We start from the raw sequence: 23,569 nt of genomic DNA, 5'->3' as shown, positions 1-23,569 counted from the left end.
CTTATTATTTCTTTAATATCCATATAACTCAATATTTTTTTATATCCATACTAGAACTTATTATTTTTCCCATATCCATACTAGAACTTATAAATTTTCCCATATTCATATAACTAATTTTTTTCATATCCATACTAGAACATTAAATTTTTTGCCATATCTATATAACTCATTTTATTCCATATCCATACTAGAACTTATTATTTCTTTAATATCCATATAACTCAATATTTTTTCATATCCATACTAGAACTTATCATTTTTCCCATATTCATATAACTCATTTTTCCATATCCATACTAGAACTCTGTATTCTTTTCCATATCCATATAACTCATTTTTTTTTCATATACATAATAGAATATATTATTTTTCCCATATCCACATAACTCATTTTTTTCATATCCATACTAGAACTTGTTATTTTTCCCATATCCATATAACTCATTTTTTTCATATCCATACTAGAACTTAATATTATTTTCATATCCATATAACTCATGTTTGGACTTGGAATATTTTTATACACGTCACTAATAGGATGACGATTCAATCATCTATTTTAAGAGGAACATTGACTTGCATATGTCTCTTACTTGCATGTTCGGACTTAGAATATTTTTATACACGTCACTAATAGGATGACGATTCAGTTGGCTACCTTAAGAGGTACATATACTTGCATATGTCTCTTACTTGTATGTTCGGACTTAGAATATTTTTATACACGTCACTAATAGGATGACGATTCAGTTGGCTACCTTAAGAGGTACATATACTTGCATATGTCTCTTACTTGTATGTTCGGACTTAGAATATTTTTATACACGTCACTAATAGGATGACGATTCAGTTGGCTACCTTAAGAGGTACATATACTTGCATATGTCTCTTATTTGCATGTTCGGACTTAGAATATTTTTATACGCGTCACTAATAGGATGACGATTCAGTTGGCTACCTTAAGAGGTACATATACTTGCATATGTCTCTTACTTGTATGTTCGGACTTAGAATATTTTTATACACGTCACTAATAGGATGACGATTCAGTTGGCTACCTTAAGAGGTACATATACTTGCATATGTCTCTTACTTGTATGTTCGGACTTAGAATATTTTTATACACGTCACTAATAGGATGACGATTCAGTTGGCTACCTTAAGAGGTACATATACTTGCATATGTCTCTTACTTGTATGTTCGGACTTAGAATATTTGTATACACGTCACTAATAGGATGACGATTCAGTTGGCTACCTTAAGAAGTACATATACTTGCATATGTCTCTTATTTGCATGTTCGGACTTAGAATATTTTTATACGCGTCACTAATAGGATGACGATACATATGGCTACCATTGTTAAATATATTTAAATAAAATTTATTTAAATATAATTATTATTTTATATATATATATTTTATATATATATATATATATTCTGACTTAAAAAAGCCAAACAAAATAAACACAATTAAATTTATGTTTATTATCGAATCATCAAGCAAAGGATAAGCTTCAGTGGATCGCAGTATGGCAGCTGCTCAACCACTTACAACACCTTGCCTGTTACAAAAGTCGTTTACAATTGATTCTAGGCTTTGTCATTGTATTAAATAATGCTTTTATATGTAACTAGCGCGGCATCAGGTGATCGAAGATCCTCCCAATTTACTATGTTACAAATTACATTGGCATCACATCCATTGTCGTTTATAAAGTAAATTATAAACTTTAAATGGTTTAGAAGCCATACAATGCAAATTGCCCCTTATTTATCATTGCAGTCCAGCACGGATACGACCTTAGAGGCGTTCAGGCATAATCCAACGGACGTAGCGTCATACCACTGTTCGCTCGAACAAGTATTGTGCCATTGGTCCGTACCTGCGGTTCCTCTCGTACTACGCAGGAATGCTGTCGCAACAACGTTTTGTCATTAGTAGGGTAAAACTAACCTGTCTCACGACGGTCTAAACCCAGCTCACGTTCCCTTGCATGGGTGAACAATCCAACGCTTGGTGAATTTTGCTTCACAATGATAGGAAGAGCCGACATCGAAGGATCAAAAAGCGACGTCGCTATGAACGCTTGGCCGCCACAAGCCAGTTATCCCTATGGTAACTTTTCTGACACCTCTTGTTAAAAACTCTTTAAACCAAAAGGATCGATAGGCCGAGCTTTTGCTGTCCCTGTGTGTACTGAACACCGAGATCAAGTCAGCATTTGCCCTTTTGCTCTATGTGTGGTTTCTGTCCGCACTGAGCTGGCCTTGGGACACCTCCGTTATTATTTGAGAGATGTACCGCCCCAGTCAAACTCCCTACCTGGCAATGTCCTTGAATTGGATCATACCTGAGTAATTGGAGTTATACCAAATTTTCAAATCAAAAATACATAAATGCACCGTTTTATTAAAGAATTTGTTTGCGATTATATAACAAACTCGTGATACTTTGATCAAGAAGCTTGCATCAAAACCCAATACCATAAGATATAATAAATATATCCGTATAATGGCTAGGAAATGATACACGTTCCATTTAATCAAGTAAGTAAGGAAACAATAAGAGTAGTGGTATTTCATTGACGATACCAAACCGAAGTCTAATATCTCCCACTTATTCTACACCTCTTATGTCTCCTTACACTGCCAGATTAGAGTCAAGCTCAAAAGGGTCTTCTTTCCCCGCTAATTATTCCAAGCCCGTTCCCTTGGCTGTGGTTTCGCTAGATAGTAGATAGGGACAGTAGGAATCTCGTTAATCCATTCATGCGCGTCACTAATTAGATGACGAGGCATTTGGCTACCTTAAGAGAGTCATAGTTACTCCCGCCGTTGACCCGCGCTTACTTGAATTTCTTCACTTTGACATTCAGAGCACTGGGCAGAAATCACATTGTGTCAACACCCGCTAGGGCCATCACAATGCTTTGTTTTAATTAGACAGTCGGATTCCCCAAGTCCGTGCCAGTTCTGAATTGATTGTTAATTGATAATCGTTATAATTAATAAGAACTAATTGGTTTGACCCAATTAGTATTCTTAAAAATTTTAGCAAGAAAGTTCCACAATTGGCTACGTAACTAACTATCCGGGGAACAAGTAACTAACATAAATGCTAGAAACTCTATTTACCCAGAACGAGCACATAAACCATGTTATTGTTTCCCAATCAAGCCCGACTATCTCAATCTTCAGAGCCAATCCTTATCCCGAAGTTACGGATCTAATTTGCCGACTTCCCTTACCTACATTATTCTATCGACTAGAGACTCTTCACCTTGGAGACCAGCTGCGGATATTGGTACGGCCTGTTGAGAAGTTTGCGTGTCCCCACCATAAATTTTCAAGGTCCGAGGAGAAAATATCGACACAACAGTATATGTCATGCTCTTCTAGCCCATCTACCATATCTCTCTGCGAAAGACTTCCATGGTAGTACGGCTATAAAACAGAAAAGAAAACTCTTCCGATATCTCTCGACGGCTTCTTTATGGTCGTTCCTGTTGCCAGGATGAGCACGAGGCCCATATTTAATAACAAACGGATACTCAACAGGTTACGGAATTGGAACCGTATTCCCTTTCGTTCAAAATTATTCAAGTATATTATATTAGCTTGATTTGTATATATTGCGTTTTTGGTTTTACTTGAAAATTTTCGGCTTTCGCCTTGAACTTAGGACCGACTAACTCGTGATCAACCACTGTTCACACGAAACCCTTCTCCACTTCAGTCCTCCAAGGTCTCATTCGATTATTTGCTACTACCACCAAGATCTGTACCAATGGCAGCTCCATGCAGGCTTACGCCAAACACTTCTACGCATACCATTGTACCTTCCTACTCACTAAAGTTTCAAAATTTATATCACAAGTAATATAAATCATCTACTTTAGCGGTAATGTATAGGTATACAACTTAAGCGCCATCCATTTTAAGGGCTAGTTGCTTCGGCAGGTGAGTTGTTACACACTCCTTAGCGGATTTCGACTTCCATGATCACCGTCCTGCTGTTTTAAGCAACCAACGCCTTTCATGGTATCTGCATGAGTTGTTAATTTGGGCACCGTAACATTACGTTTGGTTCATCCCACAGCGCCAGTTCTGCTTACCAAAAGTGGCCCACTGGGCACATTATATCATAACCTTAAACTTCATATCAAGAAAGTTAAGGTTCTTACCCATTTAAAGTTTGAGAATAGGTTAAGATCGTTTCGACCCTAAGGCCTCTAATCATTCGCTTTACCAGATAAGATTATTTTATATAATATTAAAATGCACCAGCTATCCTGAGGGAAACTTCGGAAGGAACCAGCTACTAGATGGTTCGATTGGTCTTTCGCCCCTATACTCAATTCTGACAATCGATTTGCACGTCAGAACTGTTTCGGTCTTCCATCAGGGTTTCCCCTGACTTCAACCTGATCAAGTATAGTTCACCATCTTTCGGGTCACAGCATATATGCTCAAGGTACGTTCCAGTTAGAGGCATAAATAATATAAATATCATTATACATAACTATATAGAACGCCCCGGGATTGTGTTAATTAGCTATAAATAGTTAAAAAACTAATCCCATTATTAGTCAAGTTAATTACGCTATTAGGTTTATATCCCAATAACTTGCACATATGTTAGACTCCTTGGTCCGTGTTTCAAGACGGGTCCCGAAGGTATCCTGAATCTTTCGCATTGTTAATCCTACAAGTGCATATAATAAACACAAAAATCAATGATAATCATGCCATTATATAATTCCGAAAAATTAACGCACTGTATTCATATAAATCTATCAGCACTTTATCAAATTAATAACATTTATTCTGTGTTAAAATGCAAGCAATTTAATTTGAATAAACTATAAGTTATATTTTATGATAAATTTGGTATGCTAATAGATTACAATGTCCTTATATGGAAAAAATGCACACTATTATCATAATATTGTTTAAATATTACAATTTTAATGATGAATTTTCCATAACGGATATTCAGGTTCATCGGGCTTAACCTCTAAGCAGTTTCACGTACTGTTTAACTCTCTATTCAGAGTTCTTTTCAACTTTCCCTCACGGTACTTGTTTACTATCGGTCTCATGGTTATATTTAGTTTTAGATGGAGTTTACCACCCACTTAGTGCTGCACTATCAAGCAACACGACTCTTTGGAAACATCATCTAGTAATCATTAACGTTATACGGGCCTGGCACCCTCTATGGGTAAATGGCCTCATTTAAGAAGGACTTAAATCGTTAATTTCTCATACTAGAATATTGACGCTCCATACACTGCATCTCACATTTGCCATATAGACAAAGTGACTTAGTGCTGAACTGATTTCTTTTCGCTCGCCGCTACTAAGAAAATCCTTGTTAGTTTCTTTTCCTCCCCTAATTAATATGCTTAAATTCAGGGGGTAGTCCCATATGAGTTGAGGTTGTATATAACTTTTATTTGCAATTAATTCTTTATATATAATGATAAAACATTTTATTAAATTCGTTTAAAGCTGACGTATATATATATTAATGGCATTTATTTGTAACGAATTAACGAAGAATAATAATATTGTCAACGTTTTTCATATTTCAAATCATTAATAAGAGACAATTCTAGATAATATTTTATGCTAGACATTTCTCAGTATTATTTGATTGAAAAAGAAAATATTCCTCTTCGTTTTTCTCAAAGTTTAATTACTATTGTGAGATAATGTTTTTCATATATTTGTTAATATTATGAATAAAATAATTAAATTATTTTTATCCAATAATATACCATATGCTTATAAAATTTTATTATAAAATTTGTATAAACAACTTAATTAGCATAGTCTTACAACCCTCAACCATATGTAGTCCAAGCAGCACTATAAAATTAATTAAAGTACATAACAGCATGGACTGCGATATGCGTTCAAAATGTCGATGTTCATGTGTCCTGCAGTTCACACGATGACGCACAGTTTGCTGCGTTCTTCATCGACCCATGAGCCGAGTGATCCACCGCTTAGAGTTTTATAATATTGGTTTTAAATTTGGTCAAATATGTTTTTATTGAAAGAAATTAAAAATACACCATTTTACTGGCATATATCAATTCCTTCAATAAATGTATTTATATACCTAAAATAAATGCTGCGAAATGTCTTAGTTTTATATAAACAATATATATCAAAGTATTATTTGTAATGGCATTTGTTTGTTAATATATATTGATAATTTTATATAAAACATTAACCTGAAACCAGGTACAACATTGTATATTTTAGGTTGTTGCATTATCCAATGTATGATCATCATCAAATTAGTTGGCCAATACATCTCGCAACGCGTGTATATTATGGTCCATATACACACAAAAGTTTATAATAAATATATAAAATATATTTTATTATATTAATAATTCGATTTGCTTGTTCGAATTTTATGTTTGTTTCTATTTACTTTATTTGTAATAATATTATATTATTACAATATTTCGATTTGCTTGTTCGAAATTTATTTGATCTTTTACTTTTAAGATCATATTTTTGGTATAATTATTATTATAATTATTATGTATATATATATATATATTGGTAATTTGTATTAAATTTGTATTAACAAATTTTTTTATTAACGGTAAGGATATTATACAATAATGATCCTTCCGCAGGTTCACCTACGGAAACCTTGTTACGACTTTTACTTCCTCTAAATAATCAAGTTCGGTCAACTTTTGCGAAACAACCGTAACACACAAGGCGTCACAGTGATCACGTCCGGAGACCTCACTAAATAATTCAATCGGTAGTAGCGACGGGCGGTGTGTACAAAGGGCAGGGACGTAATCAATGCGAGTTAATGACTCACACTTACTGGGAATTCCAAGTTCATGTGAACAGTTTCAGTTCACAATCCCAAGCATGAAAGTGGTTCAGCGGTTTACCCGGACCTCTCGGTCTAGGAAATACACGTTGATACTTTCATTGTAGCGCGCGTGCAGCCCAGGACATCTAAGGGCATCACAGACCTGTTATTGCTCAATCTCATTATTGCTAGACGCAATTTGTCCATTTAAGAAGCTAGTGTCCTTATAATGGGACAAACCAACAGGTACGGCTCCACTTATATAAACACATTCAAACACAATAAACATTTTACTGCCACCATGAATGAAGGCTATATAAGCTTCAACACCATAATCCTGAAGATATCTATTTAATATATTTGAGTCTCGTTCGTTATCGGAATTAACCAGACAAATCACTCCACGAACTAAGAACGGCCATGCACCACCACCCATAGATTCGAGAAAGAGCTATCAATCTGTCTTACACACTTATGTTCGGACCTGGTAAGTTTTCCCGTGTTGAGTCAAATTAAGCCGCAGGCTCCACTCCTGGTGGTGCCCTTCCGTCAATTCCTTTAAGTTTCAGCTTTGCAACCATACTTCCCCCGGAGCCCAAAAGCTTTGGTTTCCCGGGAAGCGACTGAGAGAGCCATAAAAGTAGCTACACCCAATTGCTAGCTGGCATCGTTTATGGTTAGAACTAGGGCGGTATCTGATCGCCTTCGAACCTCTAACTTTCGTTCTTGATTAATGAAAACATCTTTGGCAAATGCTTTCGCTTAAGTTAGTCTTACGACGGTCCAAGAATTTCACCTCTCGCGTCGTAATACTAATGCCCCCAAACTGCTTCTATTAATCATTACCTCTTGATCTGAAAACCAATGAAAGCAGAACAGAGGTCTTATTTCATTATCCCATGCACAGAATATTCAGGCATTTGAAGCCTGCTTTAAGCACTCTAATTTGTTCAAAGTAATTGTACCGGCCCACAATAACACTCGTTTAAGAGCACTAATGCAGGTTTTTAAATAGGAGGAACATATGAAAAAATACAAGTATTTAAACACATATAAGAACTCCACCGGTAATACGCTTACATACATAAAGGTATAGTACTAACCACAATTGTAAGTTGTACTACCCGTATGAAGCACAAGTTCAACTACGAACGTTTTAACCGCAACAACTTTAATATACGCTATTGGAGCTGGAATTACCGCGGCTGCTGGCACCAGACTTGCCCTCCAATTGGTCCTTGTTAAAGGATTTAAAGTGTACTCATTCCAATTACAGGGCCTCGGATATGAGTCCTGTATTGTTATTTTTCGTCACTACCTCCCCGAGCTGGGAGTGGGTAATTTACGCGCCTGCTGCCTTCCTTAGATGTGGTAGCCGTTTCTCAGGCTCCCTCTCCGGAATCGAACCCTGATTCCCCGTTACCCGTTGCAACCATGGTAGTCCTAGATACTACCATCAAAAGTTGATAGGGCAGACATTTGAAAGATCTGTCGTCGGTACAAGACCATACGATCTGCATGTTATCTAGAGTTCAACCAATATAACGATCTTGCGATCGCTTGGTTTTAGCCTAATAAAAGCACATGTCCCATAAGGTTCATGTTTTAATTGCATGTATTAGCTCTAGAATTACCACAGTTATCCAAGTAACTGTTAACGATCTAAGGAACCATAACTGATATAATGAGCCTTTTGCGGTTTCACTTTTAATTCGTGTGTACTTAGACATGCATGGCTTAATCTTTGAGACAAGCATATAACTACTGGCAGGATCAACCAGAATAATGTTTTCGTTCATATTTCATTCATATTTTTTGAATAGAAATTAGTAATATAAATATAATAGATTTTATTTCCATTTTATATGTTCGGTTTTTCTTAAATATTGATTTTAATTCAATATTTTTTTTTTGCTTTGTGAAATAATTCTATTTTAATTCGAATACGGCCATTTTTATATGGCATTCGTATACGTTCTTTAATTTTTACTTGTTTCGCCACTAATATAACAAGTTTATAATTGATGTTAAAGAAAAAGTACAACTTTTTTATAACACAATTTTCAATATATATTGTTCTTTCTATAAGTTTTTATTATATTATATATACATATTTCATTCTAAAATATCATTTTTGTTCAACATACATAATTATTGTATCCACACATGTACAATTTTTGTTTAACCAATATAAATATTGAGTTAAAACATTTCCATATTGATTATAAAATTAAAATATATATTTTCAATATAACTATATGGTAATATATGATATAAAACCGAGCGCATATGAAATTATTTTGATCACTAATATTGCAATTATATTTTATTATAATGCTTTTTGTAAACACATTGTACCGGCAAGCGATACTCTGTGCCCAAACGACAGGGGATATAATAATTTAATATAAATTATCATATATACCTGCCACCAAAGATTAACGATAAAAGTCGGAAACAATTTGTTATTCTATATATAATAGAAACTTGACCTCTGTTTCACCTTATTATCATGGGTTTATAATATTAACCGCGTAGCCAAGTCTTAATTTCATTTAAGAAACAAATTTATACGGATAATATTTTGATTTTAATATATGTTGTTCTATTGATAACAAAAGTATATATTATAATATATTTTGTTCAATAGTAGATGGACTACTTACTGTACCATCCTTATTTTTTATTATTATTGATATACATTATATTGACAACAGCATATGATATTCATATGGTTTGTTCAATAATTAATTGGTGGACAACCACTGACCATCCTATAGTAGTTTTTGGCCACGACGTCTAAATATCGAAATTATTTAATTCCGTTTGCCACCCATACGATAGATATTAACTATCTATAATAATAATGTGTACGCATAAAATATTATATGTATATATATAGACCAACAGACAAGCACTTCACCCTATAGTAGTTTTTGGCCACGACGTCTATATATCGGGCATATTTAATTCTCTTTGCCACCCAACCAAAGATATTCACTTTTTTATATAAAGTATTATTTGATCATATTAATATAACCAATTATTTCTGCCATATTCATATAATTTCTTTATGAATTATTTTTTGGTCATATCCATATAATCTATATGCCGTATCCATATAATGAATACGGCATATCCATACAACTAGCCATATTTGTATGTCAATGTATATTTTATTATACATTTTTTTTCTTTATACATATAATATGGTATTTCCATATCGCTATAATTGAATTATATGTATAAGATATCATTTATATATAGCATTGCCAAAATAATATGATAAACATAAATTTTGAACAATACGGCCGGTCGGCGAGCACTGCCTCCCTATATATGTTTTTGGCCACGACGTCTAAATATTGGGTATTTTTCGTACTGCGGCCCCGGTGTATGTAAATTGGGCATATTTCGTACTGATGCCAACATATCTATATGACTCATTATTTTCTTCCATATCAATATAACTTCTTTTATTTCCATATTCAAGTAATTTCTTTATTTGCCATATCAATATAAAATATTTTTTGGTCATATTTATATAATCTATATGCCGTATCCATATAATGAATACGGCATATCCATACAACTAGCCATATTTGTATGTCAATGTATATTTTATTATACATTTTTTTTCTTTATACATATAATATGGTATTTCCATATCGCTATAATTGAATTATATGTATAAGATATCATTTATATATAGCATTGCCAAAATAATATGATAAACATAAATTTTGAACAATACGGCCGGTCGGCGAGCACTGCCTCCCTATATATGTTTTTGGCCACGACGTCTAAATATTGGGTATTTTTCGTACTGCGGCCCCGGTGTATGTAAATTGGGCATATTTCGTACTGATGCCAACATATCTATATGACTCATTATTTTCTTCCATATCAATATAACTTCTTTTATTTCCATATTCAAGTAATTTCTTTATTTGCCATATCAATATAAAATATTTTTTGGTCATATTTATATAATCTATATGCCGTATCCATATAATGAATACGGCATATCCATACAACTAGCCATATTTGTATGTCAATGTATATTTTATTATACATTTTTTTTCTTTATACATATAATATGGTATTTCCATATCGCTATAATTGAATTATATGTATAAGATATCATTTATATATAGCATTGCCAAAATAATATGATAAACATAAATTTTGAACAATACGGCCGGTCGGCGAGCACTGCCTCCCTATATATGTTTTTGGCCACGACGTCTAAATATTGGGTATTTTTCGTACTGCGGCCCCGGTGTATGTAAATTGGGCATATTTCGTACTGATGCCAACATATCTATATGACTCATTATTTTCTTCCATATCAATATAACTTCTTTTATTTCCATATTCAAGTAATTTCTTTATTTGCCATATCAATATAAAATATTTTTTGGTCATATTTATATAATCTATATGCCGTATCCATATAATGAATACGGCATATCCATACAACTAGCCATATTTGTATGTCAATGTATATTTTATTATACATTTTTTTTCTTTATACATATAATATGGTATTTCCATATCGCTATAATTGAATTATATGTATAAGATATCATTTATATATAGCATTGCCAAAATAATATGATAAACATAAATTTTGAACAATACGGCCGGTCGGCGAGCACTGCCTCCCTATATATGTTTTTGGCCACGACGTCTAAATATTGGGTATTTATCGTACTGCGGCTCCGGTGTATGTAAATTGGGCATATTTCGTACTGATGCCACCATATCTATATAACTTATTTTTGTTCTATATCTATATAATTATCCATATCCACACTAGAATTTAGTATTTTCCCATATCCATATAAATCATTATTTACCATATCAATATAAATAATATTTTTCCATATTCATACTAGAACTTATTATTTCTTTAATATTCATATAACTCAATATTTTTCATATCCATACTAGAACTTATTCTTTTTCCCATATCCATACTAGAACTTATAAATTTTCCCATATTCATATAACTAATTTTTTTCATATCCATACTAGAACATTATATTTTTGCCATATCTCTACAACTCATTTTATTCCATATCCATACTAGAACTTATTATTTCTTAAATATCCATATAACTTAATATTTTTCCATATCCATACCAGAACTTTTTATTTTTCCCATATCCATAGAACTAATTTTTTTCATATCCATACTAGAACCTAATTTTCTTCCTATATCCATATAACTTATTATTTACTATTACAATATAATTAATTTTTTCCATATCCATACTAGAGCTTATTATCTCTTCAATATCCATAAAACTCAATATTTTTTCATATCCATACTAGAACTGATTATTTTTCCCATATCCATACTAGAACTCAGTATTCTTCCCATATCCATACTACAACTTAGTATTTTTCCCATATGCATATAACTCATTATTTAGCATATCAATATAACTAATTTTTTTCCATATCCATACTAGAACTTATTATTTCTTTAATATCCATATAACTCAATATTTTTTTATATCCATACTAGAACTTATTATTTTTCCCATATCCATACTAGAACTTATAAATTTTCCCATATTCATATAACTAATTTTTTTCATATCCATACTAGAACATTAAATTTTTTGCCATATCTATATAACTCATTTTATTCCATATCCATACTAGAACTTATTATTTCTTTAATATCCATATAACTCAATATTTTTTCATATCCATACTAGAACTTATCATTTTTCCCATATTCATATAACTCATTTTTCCATATCCATACTAGAACTCTGTATTCTTTTCCATATCCATATAACTCATTTTTTTTTCATATCCATACTAGAACTTATTATTTTTCCCATATCCACATAACTCATTTTTTTCATATCCATACTAGAACTTGTTATTTTTCCCATATCCATATAACTCATTTTTTTCATATCCATACTAGAACTTAATATTATTTTCATATCCATATAACTCATGTTTGGACTTGGAATATTTTTATACACGTCACTAATAGGATGACGATTCAATCATCTATTTTAAGAGGAACATTGACTTGCATATGTCTCTTACTTGCATGTTCGGACTTAGAATATTTTTATACACGTCACTAATAGGATGACGATTCAGTTGGCTACCTTAAGAGGTACATATACTTGCATATGTCTCTTACTTGTATGTTCGGACTTAGAATATTTTTATACACGTCACTAATAGGATGACGATTCAGTTGGCTACCTTAAGAGGTACATATACTTGCATATGTCTCTTACTTGTATGTTCGGACTTAGAATATTTTTATACACGTCACTAATAGGATGACGATTCAGTTGGCTACCTTAAGAGGTACATATACTTGCATATGTCTCTTATTTGCATGTTCGGACTTAGAATATTTTTATACGCGTCACTAATAGGATGACGATTCAGTTGGCTACCTTAAGAGGTACATATACTTGCATATGTCTCTTACTTGTATGTTCGGACTTAGAATATTTTTATACACGTCACTAATAGGATGACGATTCAGTTGGCTACCTTAAGAGGTACATATACTTGCATATGTCTCTTACTTGTATGTTCGGACTTAGAATATTTGTATACACGTCACTAATAGGATGACGATTCAGTTGGCTACCTTAAGAGGTACATATACTTGCATATGTCTCTTACTTGTATGTTCGGACTTAGAATATTTGTATACACGTCACTAATAGGATGACGATTCAGTTGGCTACCTTAAGAAGTACATATACTTGCATATGTCTCTTATTTGCATGTTCGGACTTAGAATATTTTTATACGCGTCACTAATAGGATGACGATACATATGGCTACCATTGTTAAATATATTTAAATAAAATTTATTTAAATATAATTATTATTTTATATATATATATTTTATATATATATATATATTCTGACTTAAAAAAGCCAAACAAAATAAACACAATTAAATTTATGTTTATTATCGAATCATCAAGCAAAGGATAAGCTTCAGTGGATCGCAGTATGGCAGCTGCTCAACCACTTACAACACCTTGCCTGTTACAAAAGTCGTTTACAATTGATTCTAGGCTTTGTCATTGTATTAAATAATGCTTTTATATGTAACTAGCGCGGCATCAGGTGATCGAAGATCCTCCCAATTTACTATGTTACAAATTACATTGGCATCACATCCATTGTCGTTTATAAAGTAAATTATAAACTTTAAATGGTTTAGAAGCCATACAATGCAAATTGCCCCTTATTTATCATTGCAGTCCAGCACGGATACGACCTTAGAGGCGTTCAGGCATAATCCAACGGACGTAGCGTCATACCACTGTTCGCTCGAACAAGTATTGTGCCATTGGTCCGTACCTGCGGTTCCTCTCGTACTACGCAGGAATGCTGTCGCAACAACGTTTTGTCATTAGTAGGGTAAAACTAACCTGTCTCACGACGGTCTAAACCCAGCTCACGTTCCCTTGCATGGGTGAACAATCCAACGCTTGGTGAATTTTGCTTCACAATGATAGGAAGAGCCGACATCGAAGGATCAAAAAGCGACGTCGCTATGAACGCTTGGCCGCCACAAGCCAGTTATCCCTATGGTAACTTTTCTGACACCTCTTGTTAAAAACTCTTTAAACCAAAAGGATCGATAGGCCGAGCTTTTGCTGTCCCTGTGTGTACTGAACACCGAGATCAAGTCAGCATTTGCCCTTTTGCTCTATGTGTGGTTTCTGTCCGCACTGAGCTGGCCTTGGGACACCTCCGTTATTATTTGAGAGATGTACCGCCCCAGTCAAACTCCCTACCTGGCAATGTCCTTGAATTGGATCATACCTGAGTAATTGGAGTTATACCAAATTTTCAAATCAAAAATACATAAATGCACCGTTTTATTAAAGAATTTGTTTGCGATTATATAACAAACTCGTGATACTTTGATCAAGAAGCTTGCATCAAAACCCAATACCATAAGATATAATAAATATATCCGTATAATGGCTAGGAAATGATACACGTTCCATTTAATCAAGTAAGTAAGGAAACAATAAGAGTAGTGGTATTTCATTGACGATACCAAACCGAAGTCTAATATCTCCCACTTATTCTACACCTCTTATGTCTCCTTACACTGCCAGATTAGAGTCAAGCTCAAAAGGGTCTTCTTTCCCCGCTAATTATTCCAAGCCCGTTCCCTTGGCTGTGGTTTCGCTAGATAGTAGATAGGGACAGTAGGAATCTCGTTAATCCATTCATGCGCGTCACTAATTAGATGACGAGGCATTTGGCTACCTTAAGAGAGTCATAGTTACTCCCGCCGTTGACCCGCGCTTACTTGAATTTCTTCACTTTGACATTCAGAGCACTGGGCAGAAATCACATTGTGTCAACACCCGCTAGGGCCATCACAATGCTTTGTTTTAATTAGACAGTCGGATTCCCCAAGTCCGTGCCAGTTCTGAATTGATTGTTAATTGATAATCGTTATAATTAATAAGAACTAATTGGTTTGACCCAATTAGTATTCTTAAAAATTTTAGCAAGAAAGTTCCACAATTGGCTACGTAACTAACTATCCGGGGAACAAGTAACTAACATAAATGCTAGAAACTCTATTTACCCAGAACGAGCACATAAACCATGTTATTGTTTCCCAATCAAGCCCGACTATCTCAATCTTCAGAGCCAATCCTTATCCCGAAGTTACGGATCTAATTTGCCGACTTCCCTTACCTACATTATTCTATCGACTAGAGACTCTTCACCTTGGAGACCAGCTGCGGATATTGGTACGGCCTGTTGAGAAGTTTGCGTGTCCCCACCATAAATTTTCAAGGTCCGAGGAGAAAATATCGACACAACAGTATATGTCATGCTCTTCTAGCCCATCTACCATATCTCTCTGCGAAAGACTTCCATGGTAGTACGGCTATAAAACAGAAAAGAAAACTCTTCCGATATCTCTCGACGGCTTCTTTATGGTCGTTCCTGTTGCCAGGATGAGCACGAGGCCCATATTTAATAACAAACGGATACTCAACAGGTTACGGAATTGGAACCGTATTCCCTTTCGTTCAAAATTATTCAAGTATATTATATTAGCTTGATTTGTATATATTGCGTTTTTGGTTTTACTTGAAAATTTTCGGCTTTCGCCTTGAACTTAGGACCGACTAACTCGTGATCAACCACTGTTCACACGAAACCCTTCTCCACTTCAGTCCTCCAAGGTCTCATTCGATTATTTGCTACTACCACCAAGATCTGTACCAATGGCAGCTCCATGCAGGCTTACGCCAAACACTTCTACGCATACCATTGTACCTTCCTACTCACTAAAGTTTCAAAATTTATATCACAAGTAATATAAATCATCTACTTTAGCGGTAATGTATAGGTATACAACTTAAGCGCCATCCATTTTAAGGGCTAGTTGCTTCGGCAGGTGAGTTGTTACACACTCCTTAGCGGATTTCGACTTCCATGATCACCGTCCTGCTGTTTTAAGCAACCAACGCCTTTCATGGTATCTGCATGAGTTGTTAATTTGGGCACCGTAACATTACGTTTGGTTCATCCCACAGCGCCAGTTCTGCTTACCAAAAGTGGCCCACTGGGCACATTATATCATAACCTTAAACTTCATATCAAGAAAGTTAAGGTTCTTACCCATTTAAAGTTTGAGAATAGGTTAAGATCGTTTCGACCCTAAGGCCTCTAATCATTCGCTTTACCAGATAAGATTATTTTATATAATATTAAAATGCACCAGCTATCCTGAGGGAAACTTCGGAAGGAACCAGCTACTAGATGGTTCGATTGGTCTTTCGCCCCTATACTCAATTCTGACAATCGATTTGCACGTCAGAACTGTTTCGGTCTTCCATCAGGGTTTCCCCTGACTTCAACCTGATCAAGTATAGTTCACCATCTTTCGGGTCACAGCATATATGCTCAAGGTACGTTCCAGTTAGAGGCATAAATAATATAAATATCATTATACATAACTATATAGAACGCCCCGGGATTGTGTTAATTAGCTATAAATAGTTAAAAAACTAATCCCATTATTAGTCAAGTTAATTACGCTATTAGGTTTATATCCCAATAACTTGCACATATGTTAGACTCCTTGGTCCGTGTTTCAAGACGGGTCCCGAAGGTATCCTGAATCTTTCGCATTGTTAATCCTACAAGTGCATATAATAAACACAAAAATCAATGATAATCATGCCATTATATAATTCCGAAAAATTAACGCACTGTATTCATATAAATCTATCAGCACTTTATCAAATTAATAACATTTATTCTGTGTTAAAATGCAAGCAATTTAATTTGAATAAACTATAAGTTATATTTTATGATAAATTTGGTATGCTAATAGATTACAATGTCCTTATATGGAAAAAATGCACACTATTATCATAATATTGTTTAAATATTACAATTTTAATGATGAATTTTCCATAACGGATATTCAGGTTCATCGGGCTTAACCTCTAAGCAGTTTCACGTACTGTTTAACTCTCTATTCAGAGTTCTTTTCAACTTTCCCTCACGGTACTTGTTTACTATCGGTCTCATGGTTATATTTAGTTTTAGATGGAGTTTACCACCCACTTAGTGCTGCACTATCAAGCAACACGACTCTTTGGAAACATCATCTAGTAATCATTAACGTTATACGGGCCTGGCACCCTCTATGGGTAAATGGCCTCATTTAAGAAGGACTTAAATCGTTAATTTCTCATACTAGAATATTGACGCTCCATACACTGCATCTCACATTTGCCATATAGACAAAGTGACTTAGTGCTGAACTGATTTCTTTTCGCTCGCCGCTACTAAGAAAATCCTTGTTAGTTTCTTTTCCTCCCCTAATTAATATGCTTAAATTCAGGGGGTAGTCCCATATGAGTTGAGGTTGTATATAACTTTTATTTGCAATTAATTCTTTATATATAATGATAAAACATTTTATTAAATTCGTTTAAAGCTGACGTATATATATATTAATGGCATTTATTTGTAACGAATTAACGAAGAATAATAATATTGTCAACGTTTTTCATATTTCAAATCATTAATAAGAGACAATTCTAGATAATATTTTATGCTAGACATTTCTCAGTATTATTTGATTGAAAAAGAAAATATTCCTCTTCGTTTTTCTCAAAGTTTAATTACTATTGTGAGATAATGTTTTTCATATATTTGTTAATATTATGAATAAAATAATTAAATTATTTTTATCCAATAATATACCATATGCTTATAAAATTTTATTATAAAATTTGTATAAACAACTTAATTAGCATAGTCTTACAACCCTCAACCATATGTAGTCCAAGCAGCACTATAAAATTAATTAAAGTACATAACAGCATGGACTGCGATATGCGTTCAAAATGTCGATGTTCATGTGTCCTGCAGTTCACACGATGACGCACAGTTTGCTGCGTTCTTCATCGACCCATGAGCCGAGTGATCCACCGCTTAGAGTTTTATAATATTGGTTTTAAATTTGGTCAAATATGTTTTTATTGAAAGAAATTAAAAATACACCATTTTACTGGCATATATCAATTCCTTCAATAAATGTATTTATATACCTAAAATAAATGCTGCGAAATGTCTTAGTTTTATATAAACAATATATATCAAAGTATTATTTGTAATGGCATTTGTTTGTTAATATATATTGATAATTTTATATAAAACATTAACCTGAAACCAGGTACAACATTGTATATTTTAGGTTGTTGCATTATCCAATGTATGATCATCATCAAATTAGTTGGCCAATACATCTCGCAACGCGTGTATATTATGGTCCATATACACACAAAAGTTTATAATAAATATATAAAATATATTTTATTATATTAATAATTCGATTTGCTTGTTCGAATTTTATGTTTGTTTCTATTTAATTTATTTGTAATAATATTATATTATTACAATATTTCGATTTGCTTGTTCGAAATTTATTTGATCTTTTACTTTTAAGATCATATTTTTGGTATAATTATTATTATAATTATTATGTATATATATATATATATTGGTAATTTGTATTAAATTTGTATTAACAAATTTTTTTATTAACGGTAAGGATATTATACAATAATGATCCTTCCGCAGGTTCACCTACGGAAACCTTGTTACGACTTTTACTTCCTCTAAATAATCAAGTTCGGTCAACTTTTGCGAAACAACCGTAACACACAAGGCGTCACAGTGATCACGTCCGGAGACCTCACTAAATAATTCAATCGGTAGTAGCGACGGGCGGTGTGTACAAAGGGCAGGGACGTAATCAATGCGAGTTAATGACTCACACTTACTGGGAATTCCAAGTTCATGTGAACAGTTTCAGTTCACAATCCCAAGCATGAAAGTGGTTCAGCGGTTTACCCGGACCTCTCGGTCTAGGAAATACACGTTGATACTTTCATTGTAGCGCGCGTGCAGCCCAGGACATCTAAGGGCATCACAGACCTGTTATTGCTCAATCTCATTATTGCTAGACGCAATTTGTCCATTTAAGAAGCTAGTGTCCTTATAATGGGACAAACCAACAGGTACGGCTCCACTTATATAAACACATTCAAACACAATAAACATTTTACTGCCACCATGAATGAAGGCTATATAAGCTTCAACACCATAATCCTGAAGATATCTATTTAATATATTTGAGTCTCGTTCGTTATCGGAATTAACCAGACAAATCACTCCACGAACTAAGAACGGCCATGCACCACCACCCATAGATTCGAGAAAGAGCTATCAATCTGTCTTACACACTTATGTTCGGACCTGGTAAGTTTTCCCGTGTTGAGTCAAATTAAGCCGCAGGCTCCACTCCTGGTGGTGCCCTTCCGTCAATTCCTTTAAGTTTCAGCTTTGCAACCATACTTCCCCCGGAGCCCAAAAGCTTTGGTTTCCCGGGAAGCGACTGAGAGAGCCATAAAAGTAGCTACACCCAATTGCTAGCTGGCATCGTTTATGGTTAGAACTAGGGCGGTATCTGATCGCCTTCGAACCTCTAACTTTCGTTCTTGATTAATGAAAACATCTTTGGCAAATGCTTTCGCTTAAGTTAGTCTTACGACGGTCCAAGAATTTCACCTCTCGCGTCGTAATACTAATGCCCCCAAACTGCTTCTATTAATCATTACCTCTTGATCTGAAAACCAATGAAAGCAGAACAGAGGTCTTATTTCATTATCCCATGCACAGAATATTCAGGCATTTGAAGCCTGCTTTAAGCACTCTAATTTGTTCAAAGTAATTGTACCGGCCCACAATAACACTCGTTTAAGAGCACTAATGCAGGTTTTTAAATAGGAGGAACATATGAAAAAATACAAGTATTTAAACACATATAAGAACTCCACCGGTAATACGCTTACATACATAAAGGTATAGTACTAACCACAATTGTAAGTTGTACTACCCGTATGAAGCACAAGTTCAACTACGAACGTTTTAACCGCAACAACTTTAATATACGCTATTGGAGCTGGAATTACCGCGGCTGCTGGCACCAGACTTGCCCTCCAATTGGTCCTTGTTAAAGGATTTAAAGTGTACTCATTCCAATTACAGGGCCTCGGATATGAGTCCTGTATTGTTATTTTTCGTCACTACCTCCCCGAGCTGGGAGTGGGTAATTTACGCGCCTGCTGCCTTCCTTAGATGTGGTAGCCGTTTCTCAGGCTCCCTCTCCGGAATCGAACCCTGATTCCCCGTTACCCGTTGCAACCATGGTAGTCCTAGATACTACCATCAAAAGTTGATAGGGCAGACATTTGAAAGATCTGTCGTCGGTACAAGACCATACGATCTGCATGTTATCTAGAGTTCAACCAATATAACGATCTTGCGATCGCTTGGTTTTAGCCTAATAAAAGCACATGTCCCATAAGGTTCATGTTTTAATTGCATGTATTAGCTCTAGAATTACCACAGTTATCCAAGTAACTGTTAACGATCTAAGGAACCATAACTGATATAATGAGCCTTTTGCGGTTTCACTTTTAATTCGTGTGTACTTAGACATGCATGGCTTAATCTTTGAGACAAGCATATAACTACTGGCAGGATCAACCAGAATAATGTTTTCGTTCATATTTCATTCATATTTTTTGAATAGAAATTAGTAATATAAATATAATAGATTTTATTTCCATTTTATATGTTCGGTTTTTCTTAAATATTGATTTTAATTCAATATTTTTTTTTTGCTTTGTGAAATAATTCTATTTTAATTCGAATACGGCCATTTTTATATGGCATTCGTATACGTTCTTTAATTTTTACTTGTTTCGCCACTAATATAACAAGTTTATAATTGATGTTAAAGAAAAAGTACAACTTTTTTATAACACAATTTTCAATATATATTGTTCTTTCTATAAGTTTTTATTATATTATATATACATATTTCATTCTAAAATATCATTTTTGTTCAACATACATAATTATTGTATCCACACATGTACAATTTTTGTTTAACCAATATAAATATTGAGTTAAATCATTTGCATTTTGATGATAAATTTAAAATTTATCTTTTCCATATAACTCTCTGGTAATATATGATATAAAACCGAGCGCATATGAAATTATTTTGATCACTAATATTGCAATTATATTTTATTATAATGCTTTTTGTAAACACATTGTACCGGCAAGCGATACTCTGTGCCCAAACGACAGGGGATATAATAATTTAATATAAATTATCATATATACCTGCCACCAAAGATTAACGATAAAAGTCGGAAACAATTTGTTATTCTATATATAATAGAAACTTGACCTCTGTTTCACCTTATTATCATGGGTTTATAATATTAACCGCGTAGCCAAGTCTTAATTTCATTTAAGAAACAAATTTATACGGATAATATTTTGATTTTAATATATGTTGTTCTATTGATAACAAAAGTATATATTATAATATATTTTGTTCAATAGTAGATGGACTACTTACTGTACCATCCTTATTTTTTATTATTATTGATATACATTATATTGACAACAGCATATGATATTCATATGGTTTGTTCAATAATTAATTGGTGGACAACCACTGACCATCCTATAGTAGTTTTTGGCCACGACGTCTAAATATCGAAATTATTTAATTCCGTTTGCCACCCATACGATAGATATTAACTATCTATAATAATAATGTGTACGCATAAAATATTATATGTATATATATAGACCAACAGACAAGCACTTCACCCTATAGTAGTTTTTGGCCACGACGTCTATATATCGGGCATATTTAATTCTCTTTGCCACCCAACCAAAGATATTCACTTTTTTATATAAAGTATTATTTGATCATATTAATATAACCAATTATTTCTGCCATATTCATATAATTTCTTTATGAATTATTTTTTGGTCATATCCATATAATCTATATGCCGTATCCATATAATGAATACGGCATATCCATACAACTAGCCATATTTGTATGTCAATGTATATTTTATTATACATTTTTTTTCTTTATACATATAATATGGTATTTCCATATCGCTATAATTGAATTATATGTATAAGATATCATTTATATATAGCATTGCCAAAATAATATGATAAACATAAATTTTGAACAATACGGCCGGTCGGCGAGCACTGCCTCCCTATATATGTTTTTGGCCACGACGTCTAAATATTGGGTATTTTTCGTACTGCGGCCCCGGTGTATGTAAATTGGGCATATTTCGTACTGATGCCAACATATCTATATGACTCATTATTTTCTTCCATATCAATATAACTTCTTTTATTTCCATATTCAAGTAATTTCTGTATTTGCCATATCAATATAAAATATTTTTTGGTCATATTTATATAATCTATATGCCGTATCCATATAATGAATACGGCATATCCATACAACTAGCCATATTTGTATGTCAATGAATATAATATTATAGATTTTTTTTATTTTTTCATATAATATGGTATTTCCATATCGCTATAATTGAATTATATGTATAAGATATCATTTATATATAGCATTGCCAAAATAATATGATAAACATAAATTTTGAACAATACGGCCGGTCGGCGAGCACTGCCTCCCTATATATGTTTTTGGCCACGACGTCTAAATATTGGGTATTTTTCGTACTGCGGCCCCGGTGTATGTAAATTGGGCATATTTCGTACTGATGCCAACATATCTATATGACTCATTATTTTCTTCCATATCAATATAACTTCTTTTATTTCCATATTCAAGTAATTTCTTTATTTGCCATATCAATATAAAATATTTTTTGGTCATATTTATATAATCTATATGCCGTATCCATATAATGAATACGGCATATCCATACAACTAGCCATATTTGTATGTCAATGTATATTTTATTATACATTTTTTTTCTTTATACATATAATATGGTATTTCCATATCGCTATAATTGAATTATATGTATAAGATATCATTTATATATAGCATTGCCAAAATAATATGATAAACATAAATTTTGAACAATACGGCCGGTCGGCGAGCACTGCCTCCCTATATATGTTTTTGGCCACGACGTCTAAATATTGGGTATTTTTCGTACTGCGGCCCCGGTGTATGTAAATTGGGCATATTTCGTACTGATGCCAACATATCTATATGACTCATTATTTTCTTCCATATCAATATAAC

The 23,569-nt window shown here is 33.5% G+C and overlaps 6 non-coding genes across 6 annotated transcripts; all 6 read right to left on the bottom strand.

Moving 5' to 3' along the window:
* Window positions 1-1,496: 1,496 nt before the first annotated feature.
* Window positions 1,497-5,453, bottom strand: LOC138914153 (large subunit ribosomal RNA). Its single transcript, XR_011420025.1, has one exon. It is a non-coding gene; the product is annotated as a large subunit ribosomal RNA (ribosomal RNA).
* A 398-nt stretch (window positions 5,454-5,851) lies between these two features.
* Window positions 5,852-6,030, bottom strand: LOC138914159 (5.8S ribosomal RNA). The gene has a single exon (XR_011420030.1). It is a non-coding gene; the product is annotated as a 5.8S ribosomal RNA (ribosomal RNA).
* A 623-nt stretch (window positions 6,031-6,653) lies between these two features.
* Window positions 6,654-8,648, bottom strand: LOC138914144 (small subunit ribosomal RNA). Its single transcript, XR_011420016.1, has one exon. It is a non-coding gene; the product is annotated as a small subunit ribosomal RNA (ribosomal RNA).
* Window positions 8,649-13,840: 5,192 nt separating this feature from the next.
* Window positions 13,841-17,797, bottom strand: LOC138914152 (large subunit ribosomal RNA). Its single transcript, XR_011420024.1, has one exon. It is a non-coding gene; the product is annotated as a large subunit ribosomal RNA (ribosomal RNA).
* Window positions 17,798-18,195: 398 nt separating this feature from the next.
* On the bottom strand, window positions 18,196-18,374 carry LOC138914158 (5.8S ribosomal RNA). The gene has a single exon (XR_011420029.1). It is a non-coding gene; the product is annotated as a 5.8S ribosomal RNA (ribosomal RNA).
* Window positions 18,375-18,997: 623 nt separating this feature from the next.
* LOC138914143 (small subunit ribosomal RNA) lies at window positions 18,998-20,992 on the bottom strand. Its single transcript, XR_011420015.1, has one exon. It is a non-coding gene; the product is annotated as a small subunit ribosomal RNA (ribosomal RNA).
* Window positions 20,993-23,569: the final 2,577 nt, after the last annotated feature.

The sequence above is a fragment of the Drosophila takahashii genome, unplaced genomic scaffold (genome assembly GCF_030179915.1).
Source record: "Drosophila takahashii strain IR98-3 E-12201 unplaced genomic scaffold, DtakHiC1v2 scaffold_133, whole genome shotgun sequence".
NCBI lineage: Eukaryota > Metazoa > Arthropoda > Insecta > Diptera > Drosophilidae > Drosophila > Drosophila takahashii.
Note: the sequence above shows the minus strand (reverse complement) of the source record. Positions and strands in the feature narration are given on the sequence as shown.